A 21,155-nucleotide genomic window follows, 5' to 3' on the forward strand; every position below is an offset into this window, starting at 1 on the left:
GCCCTAGCCCCAGCGCTGACATACCAAGCTCTCCTGGGTAGAGACTGGAAGGGCTTTGAATATATCCTGGAGGCATGCGTTCGGAAGGGACCCCTAGGGAAAACGAGAGAGGAGATAAAGGAGGCCCTGGCCACTCGACAACATACCCCCTCCCCCGCCCTTCCGCACCTGGTGGAGGGAATAGTTTGGGACCAGCCCCAACCATGGAGGTGGATGAAGGAGATTTCCTCCAAGAACAGAAAGAAGACCCCACACTCCAGAGGGCCTGGGAACAGGAAATGGAAGCGGCAGGACTGGAGTCCGCAGGGGGACCCAGACCGGGATCCCGGGGCACCTATAGGACGTGGGACGCACCCGCTTTCAGTGGGCACTGAACTCTGTCAAGAGTGTGTCTTTTCCCCACTCCTGTTTGTGATTTTCATGGACAGGAGTCCATGGAGCAGCTAACCTATGATGTGCATCAAGCACAGGAACTTGGAGCTGACATCTGACATCTCAGCTATTTGCAGATGATGTTGTCCTTACTTCTTCAGACTGTGATCTCTGACGCACACTCAAATGTTGCTGCTGTGTGTGAAGTGGCTGGGAGGTGCTGATTCTCATCCAAGTCAGAGGTCATGGTCCTCTCCCAAAAGAGAGTGGGCTATTCTCCCCATATCAGCGGGGAGCAGCTGCCCGTAGTGGACGAGATCAAATATCTAGGGGTCTTATTCATGAGTGTTGGCAAGCAGGAGCATAAGATCAATCAGTGGATTGGTGCAGTGATGGCAGTGATATAGATGCTGTGCCGATCCGTTGTGGGAAAGTGGGAGTTGAATTCCTGGAAGAAGCTCGCAGTTTACAGATCGCTGTACATCCCCATTCTCACTTATGGTTGTGAACTTGGAATAATGGCTGAAAGGATGAGATCACAGGTACAACTGGCATAAATGATTTTTTTTCACAGCATGGCTGGGCTTACTCTTCAAGAGAGAGTGAAGAGCTTGGCTATTTGGAAGGGCCTTGGAGTAGAGCCACTACTCCTCTTGATCAAGAGCCAGTTGAGATGGTTCGGGTACCTGATAAGAATGTCTCCTGGGAGGCTTTTGTTGAAGTTCTACCAAGTACATCCCACTGGGTGGAGGCCACAGGGCTTACTTACCCAGGATACACTGGAGGGATTATATCCCCTGGCTGGTCCGGAAACACTGGGGAATCCTCCAGAAGGAGCTAGAACCTGTTTCAGAGGAAAAGGAAGTCTGGTCCTCCCTATTTTCCATATCACTGCTGCAACTTTCACCCAAAAAAGCAACATAAAGGGGGAGGGGAGGAAGAAAGAAGAAGAGGTGGCAAGGGAGTACAAGAGACATAGGCCTAGACGAAACATGGATTTCCCTCCTGGAGAGAAGATTCCTTTGAACTGAGTGATGATGGGCTAGGTCAGGTGTGGAGAAACTTTTTTGGGTCAGAGGCCACTGACCCACAGAAAAATCAGTCAGGGGCCACACACAAGTGAGAAGCAGGAAAAAAAAAACTAATTGTGGCCCCCAACTGAGAAGAAAGACACTCCCCATATTCCCCTCGCACACCAGAGCCTGGGGGACCCTGCCTATTAGATTTTGTGCACTCCAGTTGCCAGGGAAGCAGCAGGGGGATTGGAGCACCAGCATGGGTTCCCCAATTCTGAGGGGCCCCCCTGAGTCTCAGGGGTCATATCCAGGCAAGCTGAGGGCCACATCCAGCCCCCAGTCCTGAGATTCCCCACCCCTGGGCTAGGTTATTCATGTACATTAAAATTCTCATTGAGATAGCCTCAGAAGACACAGTGCACATCACACTACAAGGGTTCCAAAGCACCAGCAATCATAAGCTCTTATCTTGGCATACTTAATATGATAAAATGACTAACACTATGGGACAAATTTGGATTGCCTTATTTACTCAATTAGTCCTTCTACCGTCACTGAGACAACTCATATGAGTAAGGTGACCAGGATTTTACTATAAATTACAGAAACCCAACAACACTGAATAATCAAAAGGTCAGTTTGTTAAACTGAAAGTTTAAGTGTTTAAAAATGTTCTTAAATTCAAACACTGCACAGGGCTTGGGTTGATGAGGTGTAAAGGTCTGTGGAGCAAGGGTCATCTTTGTGTTCTGTGTTTATACAGAACCTAGTGCAATGGGGTCCTGATCCATGTCTAGGGCTCCTCTTAGTCATACTAATTGTAGACGTGTAGAGTGCAAATCCAATCACCTGTCTCCCAATAGTAACTTTTATTAAGTGCTTTACACTTAGCAGGGTGGACTGGACAAAGCATATATGTATACACGGAGGAAGGAAAAAGGGGATTGAAATATGTGATAAGCTACCACACTGATAAATAAGTTTTCTGCCTTTTTCCTACTTTTCCTCAGAAATGTGAATGCAAAAATCAACTGATATAGATACTACAGCTGATTATAAATGTTTGGACAAAATGCAGGGAATTTTTTCCCAATCCTTCCCTGCTTACTATTTTAATGGATAAAGGGGAGGCTGGCTCAGTTTGTGGCTGACTGGTGAAGAGGCAGGAAATAGCTGCCTTCATACCTGAGGGAAGGTTCACTAGCCTGCTAGTTGAGGCAGTCACCAAGAACCCCACTCTGCCTTTCTGATCAAAGGAGACCGAGAAAGAGGCCTAGAAGCACCCAGACTAAGAGGAACGTAGGTAACCAAAGCATGGAGACCTTGCAGGGATATTACCCTGCCAGATGTGCCCAGAGGAACCTGGAATCACAGCAGGACACTGCCTAGGGTCCATGAGAGGGCTCTATTAGGCTACATCTAGACTACATCCCTCTGTCGGCAGAGGGATGAAAATGAAGCACTTTGAAAGGGCAAATGAAGCCGGGATTTAAATATCCCATCTTTCATTTGCATAATCACATAATGGCACTCTTGTGAACAGCGCTATTTCAAAATTGAAACCGCAGTCTAGATCATTTTATGGATCCTGAGGTTTACAGGATCTTTTGAAAAAGTGCCCCATTTTAGAAAGAACTGTGTCTAGACTGCAGTTTCAATTTTGAAATAGAGCTTTTCACAAGAGTGCCATTACGTGATTATGCAAAGAAGCATGGGATATTTAAATCCCGGCTTCATTTGCAGTTTCAAAGTGCTTCTTTTACATCTCTCTGCTGACAGAGGGATGTAGTCTAGATGTAGCCTTAGAGACAAGGCACCACAGGAACTCGAATTATATGGGCCATTCCCCAAACAGAAGGGGCAACAGTAGGAAGTAGCTCAGGATAATGGACATGAGTCCCCACCAGGGGGTTTCCTTACTCAAGAGGTTGACTTACACAGGGCCCTGGGCTGGACCTGCTGGAGTGTCAGGACCCAGGTCCTCCAACTCTCCTGCCTTAACTGAGGCATCTCAACCATAGAAGCAGGGGCAGGACATCAAGTACTCCAACCACTAGCCTCACTGGCCTGCCAGGACCCATGTACTAAAGACATGTTTCAAAGTCTAAATCAGGCAGGGTTGGCTAACTGATTTTGGTGTTAAACAAAGGGCATTTATTTTGTGCTTCTCGGTCATGTACATTAAGTATTCTGGGCCAATACAATGGAGGCCCCATTTATACACAAGTTAACGGGATGATGGGAAGTCAATAGGACACAGGACACTGAAGAATAAATTTGAGGGGTAGGAGCCATCCTGACTTTGGGAACAAAATAATTAACTTTGGGATTACATGAAGAAGGGTAGAGGACACCATTTTATCCTTCACTGAGGAAACAAACTTCTGCATTCATGGAAGTTGGATCCTAATCATGTTGGCTGGTGAAGCTGGAAGATTGCTATAGGTGAAAAACTACTTTAAACCAGGAATTCAGTCTGTTAAAACTAAGTTTAGATTCTAAGAAGCATATTATACTTTATAACCATTTCTTTTTCCATTAACCTTATTCAATATCTCTTAAATCTTAGCTTTTGATAATAAATTTAAGATTATTTTCACTATAAATGTATCTCAGTGCTGTGATGTTTATAAAGGACTGATCCTGAGTCATACCAGTCAAGGTTGTACATATACTGTTCTCCTGGGGACAACAAATACAGTAAATTTTGTGTATCCAGTCCCAGGATCAGGGACTGGATACTACAGCGCCATGCTTTCAGAGGGGCTCAGAGGCTGTGGTTCACCCATTGTTAATCTGCAAAGCAAAGTGGGGAACAGAAAAGCCCTGAAGAGATTGAGTGGCTAATAGCCTGGTGGTGAGATCTGACATCCAGTTAAACATGAGCAAATTTTCCTCTTGTTAGAGACAGGGGGGTAAAAAGCTGATTTACAGTCCTGAACTCATCAAGAATATGACACAATGCTGATCACCTCATAGAAACTAAATCAAGACAGAATTTAGCCTATATATTTTTAAAGAGATTGTATTTAAAACAAAAGGGAAGCACTGAGGCAAAAAAAGTATCACATATGCCACTCCCAGGAGAGCTGATATTTCTTAGAAATGTTAGGACAACGTATTGTTATTTAGACACCCTATGTTCTTTTTCAGCCTACTCTGTGCTACCTGTACTTTGAGCTGGGGTTCAAACTGTGACAAAAGAATATTACATTGATTTCCTGTAATGTAAACTGATTAATATGAGCATCGCAGTTCCAAACATCATTGTAGTGTATAGCTGTAGTAATAAATACTGGATTTTTATATTTATAAATAAATGGCACTCAGTAAATACGAAGTTGTGCAACATCTGTATGTGTGCCAATTTTCTATTTCCCTAAATAGATTGTAATTATCACTAGATCTAACTGATCAAATCTGCCTAAGGGAGGCAGAATCTAACTAAACTAACTATTGTGGGTATATTTATACTAAATAAAGTGGACAGAAACAAGCTGAACTGAAAAGGTTGCCTCACGCAATCTGCAAAGCAATTAGTCTTTCCATGTAAAAAGAATAGATGTTTGTAGCTGGGAAAGACGTATGCAACTGTGTGATATTAATTAAAATTGTGGTACCACTCTGTACCTAAATCTGTACCCTTGTACTAGGCCTGACCAGCGCAGGGAAAGAGTTGTTACATGCCTAATAAAGTAACCTGAGTAATGAGCTGGAGTTAAACTGAGCTTTTTGGATCCCAGGGAATAGAACAAAATGTTCTCCCAGAACTGGATGAGGTGTTCTTGATAAAGGGAGTGGAACTCAGAGGGAATCCTAACATAGAGAAGCATTTGGCCCAAAATGATTTGTGGCAACCAATACCAGGCAGAAAAAAATATAGATGTTCACCCATACTTCAAGAACATTTTCAGGAATGTTTTACCCACATAAGTGACATCTGTATTGTCACCGTTATCATAGCGAAACAAATCAACCAACCCAAATTCTAAACAAATAGTTTCAAATGCGGCAGTAGGAACATTAGAAGCTGTTTGGATCACAAGTACAGGCAGTCCCCGGGTTACATGGATCCGACTTACATTGGATCCCTACTTACAAACGGGGTGAGGCAACCCCGCACTAGCTGCTTCCCCCCAGCAGACCAGGGAGACACGAAGCTAGCGCCCCCCCTCCCCCAGCAGACCAGGGAGACGCGGAGCGGCTTTTCTCAGCAGACACCTCAGCTTGAGAATAAAGGACTGAGGAAGTGAGGTGTGGGAGAATAAAACTGAGCTCTGGAGAAATGTTTGGCTAGAGTTTCCCCTACAATATGTACCAGTTCCGACTTACATACAAATTCAACTTAAGAACAAACCTACAGTCCCTATCTTGTACATAACCCGGGGACTGCCTGTATATTTAAATAAATGGTTACAAACAGTTTGGCTGCTTTGTTCGCCACTTCACGATAATTAAGGCTGTGATTCTTTCACAGAGGTTGTGGAAGTCATGGATCCTACAACTTTCCATGATCTCTATGACTTCCGCAGCTGCTGGTATGGCTGACATCAGGGCCACCCATGCAGAGCCCTGCGGTTGTCAGCTGCTCAGGTGCCTCACAGCCAGATGCACCAGCCATTGCTGAAGTAACCCAGGGTTCTGGAGGCAACCTGGGGTGTGCACGAGCAGTAGTCCTGGGGGCTGTCCCACAGCCAGTCACACCGGTCACTGCTTGGACAGCCTCAGGCAGCTGGTTTCAGGGACAATCCAAGCAGCAGTCCCTGAAGAGGCCATGGGGAGCTCCTGAACAGAGGCCATGGGGGCTACCCTGGGGCCAGCCCCACTGGTCTTTGCTCAAGCAGCTGACTCCAGGGACTGCTGGAACAGAAACTGATATAGCTGGCTTTGAGAAGTGCTCAACCAGCAGACCTGGTGCCCTGAAAACCACCCACGCAGCAGCGGCCGCAGGGGTGCCCAGAGGCCATCTGGAGAGCAGTGGCCAGGGGACAGTCAACCCCCAACACTGGAGCTGCCACCCCAATCAGGAACCATCAGAACAGAAGAGCCCCAGAAGCAGAGATTTAGTGGGGGGTATTTTAGGTAAAAATCCTGGTCAAGTCACAAGCTGTAAATTTTTATTTATTGCCAGTGCTGTCCATGATTCCTACCAAAAACATTCCTGACTAAATTTTAGACTTAATGATACCTATTTAGGGCTAGTGATAGAAATGTAGCCGTGTTAGTCTGGGGTAGTTGAAGCAAAATGCAGGACAATGTAGCACTTTAAAGACTAACAAGATGGTTTATTAGATGATGAGCTTTCGTGGGCCAGACCCACTTCCTCAGATCAAATAGTGGAAGAAAGTAGTCACAACCATATATACCAAAGGATACAATTAAAAAAATGAACAAATATGAAAAGGACAAATCACATTGCAGAACAGGAGGGGGATGCGGGGGGGGGGGGGAAGGAAGGAAGGTAAGTGTCTGTGAATTGATGATATTAGAGGTAGGGAGAATGGGATGTTTGTGAGTTAATGGTATTAGAGGTGATAATTGGGGAAACTATCTTGGTAATGGGTGAGATAGTTCAAATGTTTGTCCTTGTTGGCAAGTGTCGAATTTTAACATGAATGACAGTTCAGAGGATTCCCTTTCAAGTGCAGATGTAAAAGGTCTTTGTAGCAGAATCCAGGTGGTCAAGTCATTGAGAGAGTGTCCTTTCTGGTTAAAATGGCAAGAAACTGTTTTCTCTTTGTGATCTTGTCTGATATCTGTTTTGTGGGCATTAATCCTTTGGCGAAGTGTCTGAGATGTTTGTCCAATGTACATAGCAGATGGACACTTTCGGCACATGATAGCATAGATTATATTTCTGGATGTGCAGGAATATGTGTTCTTGATCTTATAACTCACTTGGTTAGGTCCAATAATGGTATCAGCAGAATGAATATGTGGACAAAGCTGGCAACGGGGTCTGTTGCAAGGGAAGGTACCAGGGTTGGTATTAGTGTGGTATGTCCTGTGGTGGTTGGTAAGAATCATCTTGAGGTTAGGTGGTTGTCTATAGGAGACTATGGGTCTGTCTCCCAGAGCCTCTTTGAGTATGGTATCCTGTTCCAATATAGGCTGTAGTTTATTGATAATGTGTTGGACAGGTTTAAGTTGGGGGTTGTAGGTGATGACAAGTATTTAGGGCTAGTGTGCAATTTTTTGTATGCAAAATATATTTTAAAATATTATTATAGCTTCTATCCTATAGGAGAACTTTACATTATTTTTTAATCTTTGGTAGATATCAGATTAGTCAGGCCACTAATTTTCTTTTATTAGATTGTTCAATGAACAACAAGTCAGCTGATCTGTTCTCTTTTATCTGTTTTACTCCTAAGAGTAAAAGCCTTTTGTTTCATAATGATGTATTGATTTGTTGCCTGCTCCTTGCCCCATTCAGTCTTTGTAGTTTATCTGAGGCCATGTGACTGTGATAATAAAATTGGTTGTTTTTTGAGGAAGTGCTGCTCTCTGAAGGCCAGCAGGCCAGCGTTTGCTGATAATGGACTCACAAAACCAGATAGTATAAAGGGAACCACAATCAAGCATTCTCTGCCCAACATTTATGTTTTGTTTAAAAATAAAGTTTTACAAAATCTGCTATTAAGAGGAATGTTTCAGAGTGTTACATTCCTTTTTTGATCAGCAGTTCTTTTCCTCCTTTGGTGTGAACGTGTGCAACAATGTGCAAGCACTGGAGAACCAGGAGGTATTAGAAACAAAAAGCAAATCTGATTAATCTTTTTTATCGTTGTTCCAGTGAGCTGTAAAAAGATCAGAAATAGAGAAAAATAAAGCAGATTTAAATTTAACAGCCTAGTACAGGTGTGGCCCCTCAATGCTTTTAATCCAGCCCACAGGATTATCAGTCCAGGAGCACAGAAGGGCTAAAGAAGGTGGCCTGCTTGCCCTGGCTGTGACCCCGCACTGTTCCTGGAAGTGGCCAGTATGTCGCTGTTGCTCCTGGGTGTGGGGTCAGCAGGGAATAAGGAACCACAGCCAGTGTGAGCTGTGGGGCAGTGCCTGTGGACAGTGTGTAGAGCTATCTGCCTCCCCCACATCCCAGAAGCTGCTGCTGGACATGCCACCACCAGCTGCTTCCAGTAGCAGTGTGGAGCCAGGGCAGGTAGGAAGCCTGACTTCGCCTCACTATGCTGCCATCTTAGAGCCACCCAAGGAAAGGGGCACTGAGCAAGAGCCTGCACCCACTCCCACATCCCAACCCATTGCTCTGATCCCCTACTTATACCTGCACCCAAACTAAGGATGTTAAGATGCAGTTAACTGGCTAATTGAGTAGTCGATAAAATTTTGATCAACTACTTGATTAATCAATAAGGGAAGGCAGCCCAGCTCAGTTCCGGCTCACGCTGGGTCCAGACATTCTCTTTCGAAAAAGATCTCTTCTGGAAAAGCTTCTTCCAAAAGATGCTTGTAGTCTAGACATAGCCTCAGTTGCAGAGAACAACTTCAAAATTTGACCCATAAAGACTGAAAATCAAGAAGGCAAATAAAACAAACCTAAAATGTTTCATGATTTTTACGATTTCATGATTTTAAGACAACTTTGTGTTTTTGATGCCTGAATCATGATTTTTTTAGAGCTTTCGTCTACTACAATGGACTCTGTAATTTATAAAAACGACACCAACCCCATGATAATTATCAAAAACACATAAAGATATGAGCAACACATGTAGTCAGGATTCAAGGATACCCACCTTTTGGTTGTTTTGGATGACAGTGGAGTGGAGTGGATGGTGAAGAATGAAAAAGGGGCAGCTGAAATCAAGAAAAAAATTGAGTGGAGTGTAGATAGGATGATTCAGTTGTCCATTTTTTTGCTTTTTAGAAGGCTGGAGTGTTTTTTGTTGTTGTTTTGGGGGGAGGGTTTTTTTTGGGTGGCTAGCAACTTTAACTAATTTTAAAAGTTAAAGAAGTTCTTTGTTTGGGAAATGCATGGTGTTTTCATGTGCTTTGCTAATGGATGTAAAAACAATGGATTCTATACAATGTGATTGTATAACTACAGCAATTACAAGGTTGGTACAATATTGGGTGCTGAGTTGTATGCTAAAAGCATGCTTAAATATTTTGGCAATTCCTGAAAGACAGTTACTTTGTTATTGTAGAGGAAAAAAACCCAAAAAAGACAGAAATTCAAACTGAGTAAAAAGCCCAGCAAAGAGACAGATTAATAAACAATGGTATTAATAGCACTAGTGTACCTTTAGTGAATGAATTCAAATGAAAAAAAATTAAAAAAAGAAAAAAAAAACCTTCCCACAACAATAATCAAAAATACCACACAGGAAAAACACCAGATACTATTAATGCAGATTAAAACCAAATTCTCCACATTAAAAGCCACATGCAAAAGGGCTAGATCTTACAAACTGATCCACCTGTATTTCTATTGTGCTCTGCAGAAGTCTGCCCAGGTAGGCTTATTTGTAGTGTGTAGCCCTTTTTCAAAGGTATTAGCATAAATTCCTCCTGGATGGAATGACACAAACTTCAGCAGAGTTACTGCAGAGATTAATTTGGCAGATAATAAATAGGAATATTTTCAGGAAATGCCAGTGAAAAGGTTTCTTTGGATAAATTTTCCCCTGGAGCACATTTGTCTTCATGTATCTGTAAAATACCATTATGACTAGGGAATAACCAGCACTCCAGGTAAGATACCATTAAGGTCCTTTATGGAACCAGGTAGCTGAAACAATAGGAGCCTTCACCAAAAACACAGGCTCATGTTGTCACCCCAAACAAAAGGAACATTCAAGGCCTGTGTGTGTGAAGAAGGTAGAATGTCCAGTTTTTGACCAAAAAGTTGAGTTGAAAAGGGAACTTGACACCCTAAATCCTATTGCTGTAGCCAAGAGAGAAGCTGGGCTATCACCTGTGTCAGCCCCTACTCAGCCAATTCTTGCCTGCATTGGGCAGCTGCAGCTCCCTGCCCTAGCTCCACAGGTAAGTTCCCCCCAACTTGGGCAGAGGACAGAAAGAGGGAAAACAGCGGGTGACACGGTGGAGGAGTGAACAAGGCAGAGCCTTGGGCCAAGAGGCAAAGCAGACAGTAAAGATGTTAGATATCGAGTAACTGAATAATTATGTATCCACAGCAAATTTTAGCAGTTACAAGATTATTCGACAGCCCCTGGGGTGGGGCCAACAGCCAGTGCACTCCTGGCCCCACTCCCAGGGAGCCCCCTGTTACTCTGCACTGCTGCCTCTGATACAGAAGCAGCAGTGGAGGGCAGCAGCCAGCCCCTCTCCATGGAGAGATCCAAGATCCCCGCAGACAAAGGCTGTGCCTGTGTCCCACAGATACTCTGTCCACAGTGAGCCTGCGTTCTGTGAGTTGTCCTGCCCCAAGAGCTGGCTCCCCAGCTCCCACTGGCAGGGAACTGTGGCCAAAGGGAACTGCATGCATGGAGCTTGCAGGTGACCGCAGCATGTGGAGCCCCCTAGAAGTCTCTATGCCTAGGGCCACAGGGACATAATGGCCACTTTCAGGACTGCCTGAGGTATGAGTAAGGGGCCAATTAAAGCAGCATAGGCAACCTTCCGTCCCATTCTGAATGAAATCTTACAGAATTTATCTGCAAAGCTCTCTCTAAAGAAGCCTCTATTGAACATGTCAAGTTTCAGAGGGGTAGCCGTGTTAGTTTGTATCCCCCAAAACAATGAAGAGTCCTGTGGCACCTTAAAGACTAACAGATTTATTTGGGCATCAGCTTTCCTGGGTGTCATGATTATGGGGGTTAGCCAGCAGCCTGGGGACTAAGGGGTTAACTATGTCTCTTACCTAGCCAGATGGAGTGGCCTATAGGGATGTACATAGGAATTTCAAACTGGGACAAAGGAATTTTTGGTTTTTCCCTCCTTTGTTCTGGGCAGGTCTCTCCAGCTATTGAGGGGAACAGACACTATGTCTCCCTCCAAGCAAAGACTCTTTCTTCATTTTCTGTAAGTAGGGTAAAGTTTAGATAAATCCGTTAGGTTTTATTGTTTTGAGTATGGGATCTGATGTCTGTGCACTTTTTAAAAGAGGTTTGGCTTTTCTTTGTAACTAAGTTCTAGGCCCATGGAGTTTCTCCATGAGTATATTATTTGTTACTTTTCCATCTAGTTATTATGCTTGCAACAGTAATAGTGTGGTAATAATAAAAGTTTGCTCTTTTCCTTTTATTAACCTGGTATTAGTTAATGGTGGTGTCCTGCTTTTTACTTTAGGGGTGAGATTTTCCCAAATGGTCTCTCCCTTGGTTTCTTGGGTGGTGGCAGCGGAAGTCTTATTCCCAAAATCTAGGGTTTTAAGATTTTGGGGGGAAAGTTTTATACCAAAGCCTGGTAGATAAGGTATTGGGGTATACTTTCTGGCCCCCACTTCTGAATTTATCGTGACAGAGTGGGAAAGGAGCCATGACAATGGGCAATATCATTGGTTAAATATTATGTACAGGAGAGCTAAATCAAATCATATTGCTAAATTTTTGTCTTTGGGTCAAATTCTGTAGTTTTAGTGAAAAACAACACTCCCACAGATTTGCTACAGGTTCAGGATGAGTAAGTTTATTTTTATATTTGATTTTGGTGAATGCATTTCTCAGAAATACTTGTAGTAAAGTGTACAGTGTATTATGCATGCACTGTTGTAAGCTTTCATATATGCTCTGAATGCAATCCCCACAGGATATGTCCATGCTTAAAGTTACTAGACAGCATATTTTTAAAGGGGCAGTCCCATATTTAAGCCTCCTGGAAGTGTCAGAACTTTTTCTTAATTGTACCATATTTTCTGTTTCCTTCCTGTTAGTACCAGTGGGTCCTGCTGTTGACTGATGTCTGCTCGCCAATGGCCTACACACCAGCAGTGAGTGGAAAAGACCAGTGGCCAACAATGCGGGTGGGTGTACAAGACTGGTGGTGGGGCAAATTTGCAGCATATGGAGCTAGCCACTCTCCCTGCCAGTCTGTCAACATGGCCCCGGCTGCATGCTGGCTCTCAGCCAGCAGGTCCTCACCCCCTGTCCTGTTTCCAGCCGGAGCTAACTGCAGTCTGAGGTAGCTGGTAAGTGTGGGCAGGCACCAGGCAGTAGTCAGTGACATTGCCTCTTCTGCCCACCAGTGTTCCCTCTAATCTTTTCAATCCATATGAGGATTTTTCATCCATGTGCAGAATACAATTGTTTATAGGCACCAACGCATGTGTGAATGACCCCTCTTCCAGTAGACACAAAAATCTACCTGTGGGCACTCCGCTAAACAGCTGGGCAGCATCTGAATCTCTCTCCTGTGTGGCTGCACAAGCGCACAACATACAGGGAACGATGCTGCCCACCCACCAGCCCTTATGTGCGCCTCCTCTTGCTGTCTTCTCCCTATTTTGCCCATTCACTCTCCACCAGCTCTGCTGCTTCTCCATATTCTTCTCCCTCCTCTTCAGCAGAGCACACCCCACTCCCAGCACTGTGTGGAGAACCAGCTCCTGGGCAGAGAGCTCAGCTCACCAGCACCCTGGCCAGCAGGCTCTTTCCTTTCCCCCATTGCCTCTGACTGACCCAGTGTCCCAGGAAAGCCCATGATTCTCGAACCTGGAGTGTTTGCCAGGAGGAACCAAGCTCTACATGTGCCAAAACCCCACAAAGCACTCTCTGCCCCTCAGATAAGCTCTGGAATAGTAGGGGAGAAATTATTTCCTGCCTTTGTGCACCCCAACCCAGCAGGCTCCACAGCAACCTCCAGGTAGGATATTAGCATCCTCTTCAACCCCAGCCCCCTCCATGGATCCTAGGGAGCATGGGGCTGCTTTGTCCCCTAGGCATCTTTCCCTGCTAAGAAACTTCGCTGCTCTGTCTGTTAGAATGCTAGGTACCCTTCCCTGCTGAGACAACTAGCTGGCCAGATTCACTGAAGGTCTTGGTGGCAGATTCTCTGAGTCCTGGAACACAATGCATCCTTAAGGCTTAACTCCTTCCTGCCCATGCTATAGCCAGAGACAGGAGGCAGCTGAGTTTATGTTGGTGGCCAGCAATAGCTTAGAGATGTTAGCTGCCTTTCAACACTGTATGGGCTGGAAGGGACAAGCTGCCTCCAGAGGGTGGGGGAAGCAAAAGAGATGAGTTCTGCAATGACATGGGCCAGGTTATCCCTTTCTCTCCCTGTGGCTGGAAGCAGCTCCTGTCCCTTCCCTCCTGCGCAATGTCAAAAGTGCTGGTCAAATTCCAGGGTGAACCCTGGCAGAAATCTGGGGTAGGACCATGTGACTCTGAGCCTCTGCCTTCTCCCTCACATGTTACCCTGTGAAGACGCTATGCCAGGTACTAGAAGAAGTGAGTCTGTCCCAGGAACCCAGCCAGACATGGAGGGAAGAGAGCACTAGGCAGGCACGGTCACCCCCTGAGTGACAGTTTGTGGGTGTCACCTCTCCCCATGTGAATCCTAAAGCCTTAAAGATAATAAAGTAAATAAAAAGAATCCCACTTTACGGTATTTCTTTTCAACAGGGGCTCAGTCAATATGTTAGTTTGCACATTTGCACTGCATAGTTCTGATTAACTGCAGTTGAATTTGCTTGAGTACAAGTAAGGTATCCCATATTGAGGATAAGGAAATATAGTCACCCTAACTAGGCTACAATTAAACACCAGTGGCTGACACAAGCTCAGTGGGCTAAGGCTAAGGGCCGTTAAATTGCAATGTAAACATTTGGTATCAGACCGATGCCCGGACTCTAGGAACATAAGAACAGCCATACTTGGTCAGACCAAAGGTCTATTTAGCCCAGTATCCTGTCTGCCAACAGTGACCAATGCCAGATGCCCCAGAGGGAATGAACAGAACAGGGAATCATCAAGTGATCCATCCCCTGTCATCCACTCTCAGCTTCTGGCAAACAGACCCTACAAAGTGGGAGGTGTCTAGAGCTGGGGCTCCTGGCTATTAAGCAGCCCCTTAGTGAATGGGGGGACCTAAAGCTTGGGGGCCTGATGTGGCCTCCAGCTTGCCTGGATCTGGCCCCTGAGGCTCAAGGCTCTCCACCTCCCCAGCATTGGGGAACCTGTGGTGGTGCTCCACCACTCCCCCCATTGGGTTACAGCACATAGAATCTACTAGCCTGGGCCTCCCCTAGGTATGCAAAAAGAATGTTGCTTCTCAGTCAGGGTACATGTCAGTGAGGGTTTGGGTGTTTTATTTTCTTCTCACTTGTATGCCCCTCCCCCAGCCCGACCCAGAAAAGGTTTCCCACCCCTACCTTAGTCCATCCCAATTCAGTTGGCACAGGCCAGTCACATGTTTTGAAATGCAATGCATCCAAAGCCCGTTGATATGAATGGGCTTCAGATTAGGTCCTCTCAGAATAGTGCTATAAAAGAGCTGTCACTGAGGTTGTTCTTATAAGTGGCAGTAATTGAATCTGCATTTTCTATTTCCTCAAAAGGCAATCCCTTGCTTCTCCTTCATTGTTCAAAATAAATGACTAAGTGACCTCCGATGATTAATACATCATGCTCTTTCATTCTCTTCATTTATAGTATTTACAACATCTTCCCATTAACGTTTAGAGTTCTACAACTTATAATGACCCTTTTATCAGAGCAGCAATAACCAGTAAATCTGTCGTGGCATTTATTGCTTCACTTGTGATACATAAAAGCCCCGGTTTATAACACATCACAATGCTGAAAAATATATTTCAAGCCATCAGTACTGTAAAACTTCTTCAAATCCAGCTACAACTGCAACTTTTGATGAAGGTTACCTGTTGTTTTCACAGAATCAACCTCAAGTGGAATTCAGCTGTAATCAGCACTAAACTGTATATTTACCTTTGATATAAAACAAATAAGCCAGAGTTCCAAGATATTGACACACCATTTTAGTAATTTTCGCGCTGCACATTCACCAATCCTATTCTTTAATTTATTCTGCGAGTAGCACTGCTGAAAACGTGTGTTGGAAAGTAAGTTACTTACTGGACTAATCTCACCAGGCTTTTGCCATAAAATTCCACCATTGCTCTCACTAGCACCATTCCATTGGTGGTACTAGCAACACTGGAAATCTGAGTATGCAAAGAGATACTGCAGCTACCAGGCTGTTTTCCAAATGTCCTTTAGACTTGCACTAAGCAGAATTATATGGTATGGTGGTCAAAGTGCTGGAATCTGCCTGTGTCTTGTCTACTATGGTGTTCCTACCACAGTAATAATGAACCAGCAAATGTCAAAGGCAATGGAAATTGGCTTTGAAATGCAATAACCAGTTAATGTCCTTGTTCAAGCCCAGAGTGTGTCAAATCTGTAAACAAACTTTAGTTTAGCAATCTCTCTCTGTAATTGGGTAGTGAAAATCCTTTGTAGAAGAATGGCTATTTTTAAATCCATAATTGAGTGCCCAGGCAGATTAAAATGTCCCCCTATAGGTTTATGTGTGTTACCACTTCAGATGTCTGATTTGTGTCCATTTATCCTGTGTCACAGAGACTGTCCAATTTGGCAAATACACATGGCAGAGAATGTGATGTTATGGGGGGGTGTTGTTACATTCTCTATTTTGTGTGTGTGTGTATTTGCGCGCGTCCATCCACCAGCACTGCAGCACTCTCGGCATGAGGAGGGAGAGGCTGAGCATGACTCACTCCAGATGTGTAATGGGCCCAGACACCTGAGGGCCACACATAGGAGATAATTCCTGCCCCAGAAGGGAGACAAAGGATAGGCGGGATTGACACCAAGCTGGGGGATAGGGCCTGTGGAAAGAGTCAATCTTGTCTGGGACAGAACCGGCCTGAGCCATTTTGGCATCCCGGGCCCAGGCGCGTGACGCCACCCCTGGGCGAACGGCGCATGTGCGGGCCCGCCCCCAGGGCACACGGCGCATGCGCTGCCCAGCTTGGCTTGGCCATCGCTGCTGGCGCACGCACTGGGCTGTGCAGGGCCCCGCGGCTATGGGGGGAAGGGCGCTGCTGGCTGGCGCCGCGGAGATTGAGGAGGGGACGGCGGTGCTATGGGAGCCGGGTGCGCAGCGCCTGATGGCAGCTATAAGGGACGCTGCATGACCCTTACAGCTGCCACCAGGCACCCCCCATCGGTTGGCACCCCGGGCAGCTGCCCGGCTCGCCCACCCCTCAGTCCGGCCCTGGTCTGGGCTAGAATGAGAGAAAGGGCTCAGAGCAGGAAAAGGGGAGAGAAGGATCCGGGACCCCTTTTCCCCAAGATTAATAATGCTGTCTGCTTTTGGTACCTGTGCTAACATTGATCCCATGCTACTCTGTGTCCCTGTGAACCAATAAAACGTCTGTTCTACTTGCTGACTGAAAGTCACATCTGGCTGCAAATGAGGGTGCAGTCAGGGACCCCCTGACACACTGTGACAGTGGTGTCAAGAATGGGATGGACTGCACCCCAGGGATAGAGCATCCGGCAGTAAGTGACTGGGGTGCAGTAGAAAGAAGGGGGGCTTGCAAGAGCCAGGCGTGCTGGAGGCAGTGAGAAGCAGTTCCAGGAAGTGGAGGGGCAGGCGGCTTAACTTGAGTGTGGCCTCTGAGAAGGAGTGTTCCCCAGGACGGGGAGTGGCGCTCAAGAAGGCTGGCCCACTGAAGGGTTCTTCCTGGGAGTTGTGGGGCGCTGCAGCATCAGCTTGTGAGTTTGCACCCTTGGGAACAGCACGGAGATGGCCTACAACCAGCTCTTTAAGGCAGGTGCTGTGGAACTGTGCAAGGAGAGAGGCCTGCCAGTGGGAAAATTGACCAAAGCCCAGCTAATTGCCCAGTTGGAAGAGAATGATCGTTCAAAGGGACTGGATTCTGTCCCGGCTGGTGGCAGCCAGACACTCCCAGGGTATGTCTACACTACCACCCTAGTTCGAACTAGGGTGGTAATGTAGGCAACCGGAGTTGCAAACGAAGCCCAGGATTTGAATTTCCCGTGCTTCATTTGCATATAGCCGGGCTCCGCCATTTTTAAATGTCCGCTAGTGCGGACTCCGTGCCGCGCTGCTACACGCGGCACAGACTAGGTAGTTCAGACTAGGCTTCCTATTCCGAACTACCGTTTCACGAGGAGTAACGGTAGTTCGGAATAGGAAGCCTAGTCTGAACTACCTAGTCCGTGCTGCGTGTAGCCGCGCGGCACGGAGTCCGCACTAGCGGACATTTAAAAATGGCGGCACCCAGCTATATGCAAATGAAGCCCGGGAAATTCAAATCCCGGGCTTCGTTTGCAACTCCAGTTGCCTACATTACCACCCTAGTTCGAACTAGGAAGTGGTAGTGTAGACATACTCCCAGGGAGTATCTCAGGCTCTAAGGCAGGAGAGAGGGCTGGAATCTGCTAGACAGATGCAGTGCCCACCCGGCCACACTCAGCCAGCAGCGATTTGTCCCGGGCAGGGTCCCCCTCAGCGGAGTTGTGACAGCTGGAGATTGAGTTGCGGTTAAAGTAATTAGAGGATTGTAGGGAACAGCGCAGCATGAGTGGGCCATGGCGGAGCTGAGAAAGAGTGGGGCCCCAGCTGCAGTGAGTGAGGAGGGGCCCTGGAGGCCCAGGACTACAGGTCACTTTGGGTATGTGTACACTGCATCCCTAGTTCGAACTAGGGATGCAAATGGAGACAATCGAAGTAGTTAATGATGAGGAGTAACATTAGTTCGGACTAAGGGCTTTAGTCCGAACTAACGCGTCCCGGCGCACACTTCCTGGTTCGAATCAGCTGTGATTCGAACTAGCGCGCCGGCGAGATCATGTTAATGGAGCGCGGGATATTTAAATCCCCGCTTCATTAACTACTTCGATTGTCTCCATTTGCATCCCGGTCCTCCCAGCCGATTGGCTCTGGCAGCTCACCTCCTTACTGGATCAGAAGGCCGCAGGGGTGTTTGGCCAACTGGAAAGCCTGCGACGGGGGGACTGCAAATGGGACAAACAAGCCCTGCTGCGTAAGTTCAGGCTGACCCCTGAGGCGTAAAGGAAAAAGTTCCGGAATGCACAGAAGGGTCCTGAGGAGACCTACGTAGACCTGGCCTCCCGCCTGATGCAATACTTCCACAAGTGGGTGTTCGGATCTGGGGCCCACAGAGGACCTGGTTAAGCTAATGGACCTGGAACAATTCTATGAAATGTGCTCGCCTGACCTGAGGCTGTGGCTGAAGAACAGGAAGCTGAAGGATGCACACAGTGCAGGGAAACTGGCGGATGAGTTAACAGACAGCTGGTCCGGGTGTGAAAGGAAATCCCGGAAAGACCAGCTCGTGGCTGTGCAACTGGGAGAAGCATCTACGGAGGGGTCCCAGAAGGGAGGGCCCAGCAACCCTCCCCCCAGAGGGCCAGCCAGTTCCCTGGTGCACCCTGCAGGACCTGACCTTCCATCTCTGTGGGCAAAGAGACCACAAGCGGGCTCAGTGCCCCAAGCGCCAGGACAGGCCCCACAAACCAAGACTTTCCAGGGTTAACTGGGTGAGATTGGAGGAGGAACAGGCTGCCCCAGTGGCCCGGGCTGGCAGGCCCTCAGCTCAGGTCGGGGAGACCCCTTAGGCCAGCTCCTCTGGGAGACTTGACGCTCCAGAGGCAGATTTCTCCATGTACTGGCTGGGGGTAGGGCGGCCCCTGCGGAGCGAGTGCCTCGTGCCCCTGAAAGTGGATGGGAGGAAGGTTATGGGCTACTGGGACACGGGGGCAGAGGTGATGCTGGCCCAACCAGAGCTAGTGGCCCCAGACCACATGGTACCCAACACTCAGCTGACCCTGAGGGGCATAGATGGAACCCCATTCAAGGTATGCGTAGCCCAGGTACCTCTAGAATGGGGGGCTAAGGAGGGCCCCAAGGAAGTGGGGGTGCACCAACACCTGCTTTCTGGGGTGCTGATGGGGGGTGACCTAGGGGATTGGCCGAAAGGACCCCACAGTGCCCTGGTTGCAGACAAGGGGCCCCAGGGGGCAGGGCTCAACAGAGCTGGGACTCCGGACAAAGGCAGTGAGGGGGAACAGGTCCCCGTCTCTTCTCCAGCTGCTGAATTCCAGGCCGAGGTGTAGGCAGATCCCTCCTTGCAGAAGCTGAGGGACTGGGCTGGCCTCCCTGGGGGGAGGCTGCCGGGAGAGGGGATTTCTGTACCAGGAATGGCTCCCCCCAGGGAAAGTGGAGTTATGGGGGGTCCAGCGGCAGCTTGTTGTTTCCCAAAGATATTGCCACAGGCTGCTGCACCTAGCCCATGACATCCCATTCTCAGGACACCAAGGGAGAGGCGTACCCAGGAGACGCTGCTGAAGAACTTCTACTGGTTGGGGATCTTTGCGGCTGTGCAGCGATACTCCTGGGAAGAAAGACATAGGATAGGCAGGAATGACAACATGCTGGGAGATAGGGCTGTGGGAAGAGTCAGTCTCATCTGGGCTAGAATGAGAGAAAGGGCTTAGAGCAGGAAAAGGGGGGAGAAGGATCTGGGACCCCTTCTCCCCAAGATTAATAATGCTGTCTGCTCTTAGTACCTGCGCTAACATCGATCCTATGCTACGCTGTGTCCCTGTGAATCAATCTTCTGTTCTTCCTGCTGGTTGAGAGTCATGTCTGACTGCGAATGGGGGTGCAGGGTTGGGGACCCGCTGACACACTGTGACTGAGGGGCATTGCTGGCACTTGATAGCATGTATTACATTAGAAGATGTGCAGTTGTATGAGCCCCTGCTGTTTTGGCTTATGTGGTTAGGTCCTGTGATGGTGTCACTTGCATAGATACATAAACAGAATTAGCAATGGGGTCTGTTGCAGGGTTAGGTTCCTGGGTGAGTATATCTGAGGTGTGTTGTGTGGTTACTGGAAAGGATTTGCTTCAGGCTGGGGCGTTGTCTGCAAGTGAGGATTGACCTGCCTTCCAAGGCCTGTGAAAGGGAGGGATCATTTTCCAGGATAGGTTGTAGATTGTCAATGATGCACTGGTGGGGTTTAAGTTGGGGGCTGTAGGTGATGACCAGTGGTGTTCTGTTATTTTCCATGGTGGGCCTGTCTTGAAGTAGTATCTGTTTCCTTACTTCCCCAGGTGGGTATTCAAGTTTTAAGAATGCCTGATAAAGATCTTGTAGGTGTTTGTCTGTGGGTTTGGAGCAAACCTGGTTGTATCTTAGGGCTTGGCTATAGACAACGTATCATGTGACGTGTCCTGGACAGAAGCTGGAGGCATGTAGGTAAGAATAGTGGTCATTAGATTTCCAGTATAGGATGGTGTTTATATGGCCATTATTTATTTGTACTGTAGTGTCAAGGAAGTGGATAGCTTGTGTGGACTGATCCAGGCTAAGGTTGATGGTGGGGTGAAAATTGTTGAAATCTCTGTGGAATTCTGCAAAGGTCTCCTTCCTGTGAGTCCATATGATAGAAATGTCTTCAATGTAGCATAGATAAAGGAAGGGTGCTAGGGTATGGAAGCTGTGGAAACATTGTCTGAGATCAGCCATAAAAATGTTGGCATATTGTGGGGCAATGCACGTGCCCATGGCTATGCCATTGACTTGAAGGTATAAATTGTCCCCAAATTGGAAATAGTTGTGAGGACAAAGTCACATCGCTCAGCTACCGGGTGTGCAGTGGCGCGATCAGGGATGGTATTCCTGACAGCCAGGAATCTATCATCGTGTGGAATATTGGTATAAGGAGCTTCTACGTCCATGGTGGCCTAGATGGTGTTTTCAGGAAGATTACTGATGTTCTGTAGTTTCCCCAAGAAGTCAGTGG

At 47.0% G+C, this 21,155-nt stretch overlaps 1 protein-coding gene across 2 annotated transcripts in view; it reads right to left on the reverse strand.

Annotated features, from left to right (window-relative positions):
• Positions 1–21,155, reverse strand: part of DPY19L4 (dpy-19 like 4) — a 196,354-nt gene that overhangs the window by 111,603 nt on the left and 63,596 nt on the right. The gene's annotated exons all lie outside the window — the stretch shown is intronic.

Source organism: Pelodiscus sinensis, chromosome 2 (genome assembly GCF_052426305.1).
Source record: "Pelodiscus sinensis isolate ZL-2025 chromosome 2, ASM5242630v1, whole genome shotgun sequence".
NCBI lineage: Eukaryota > Metazoa > Chordata > Testudines > Trionychidae > Pelodiscus > Pelodiscus sinensis.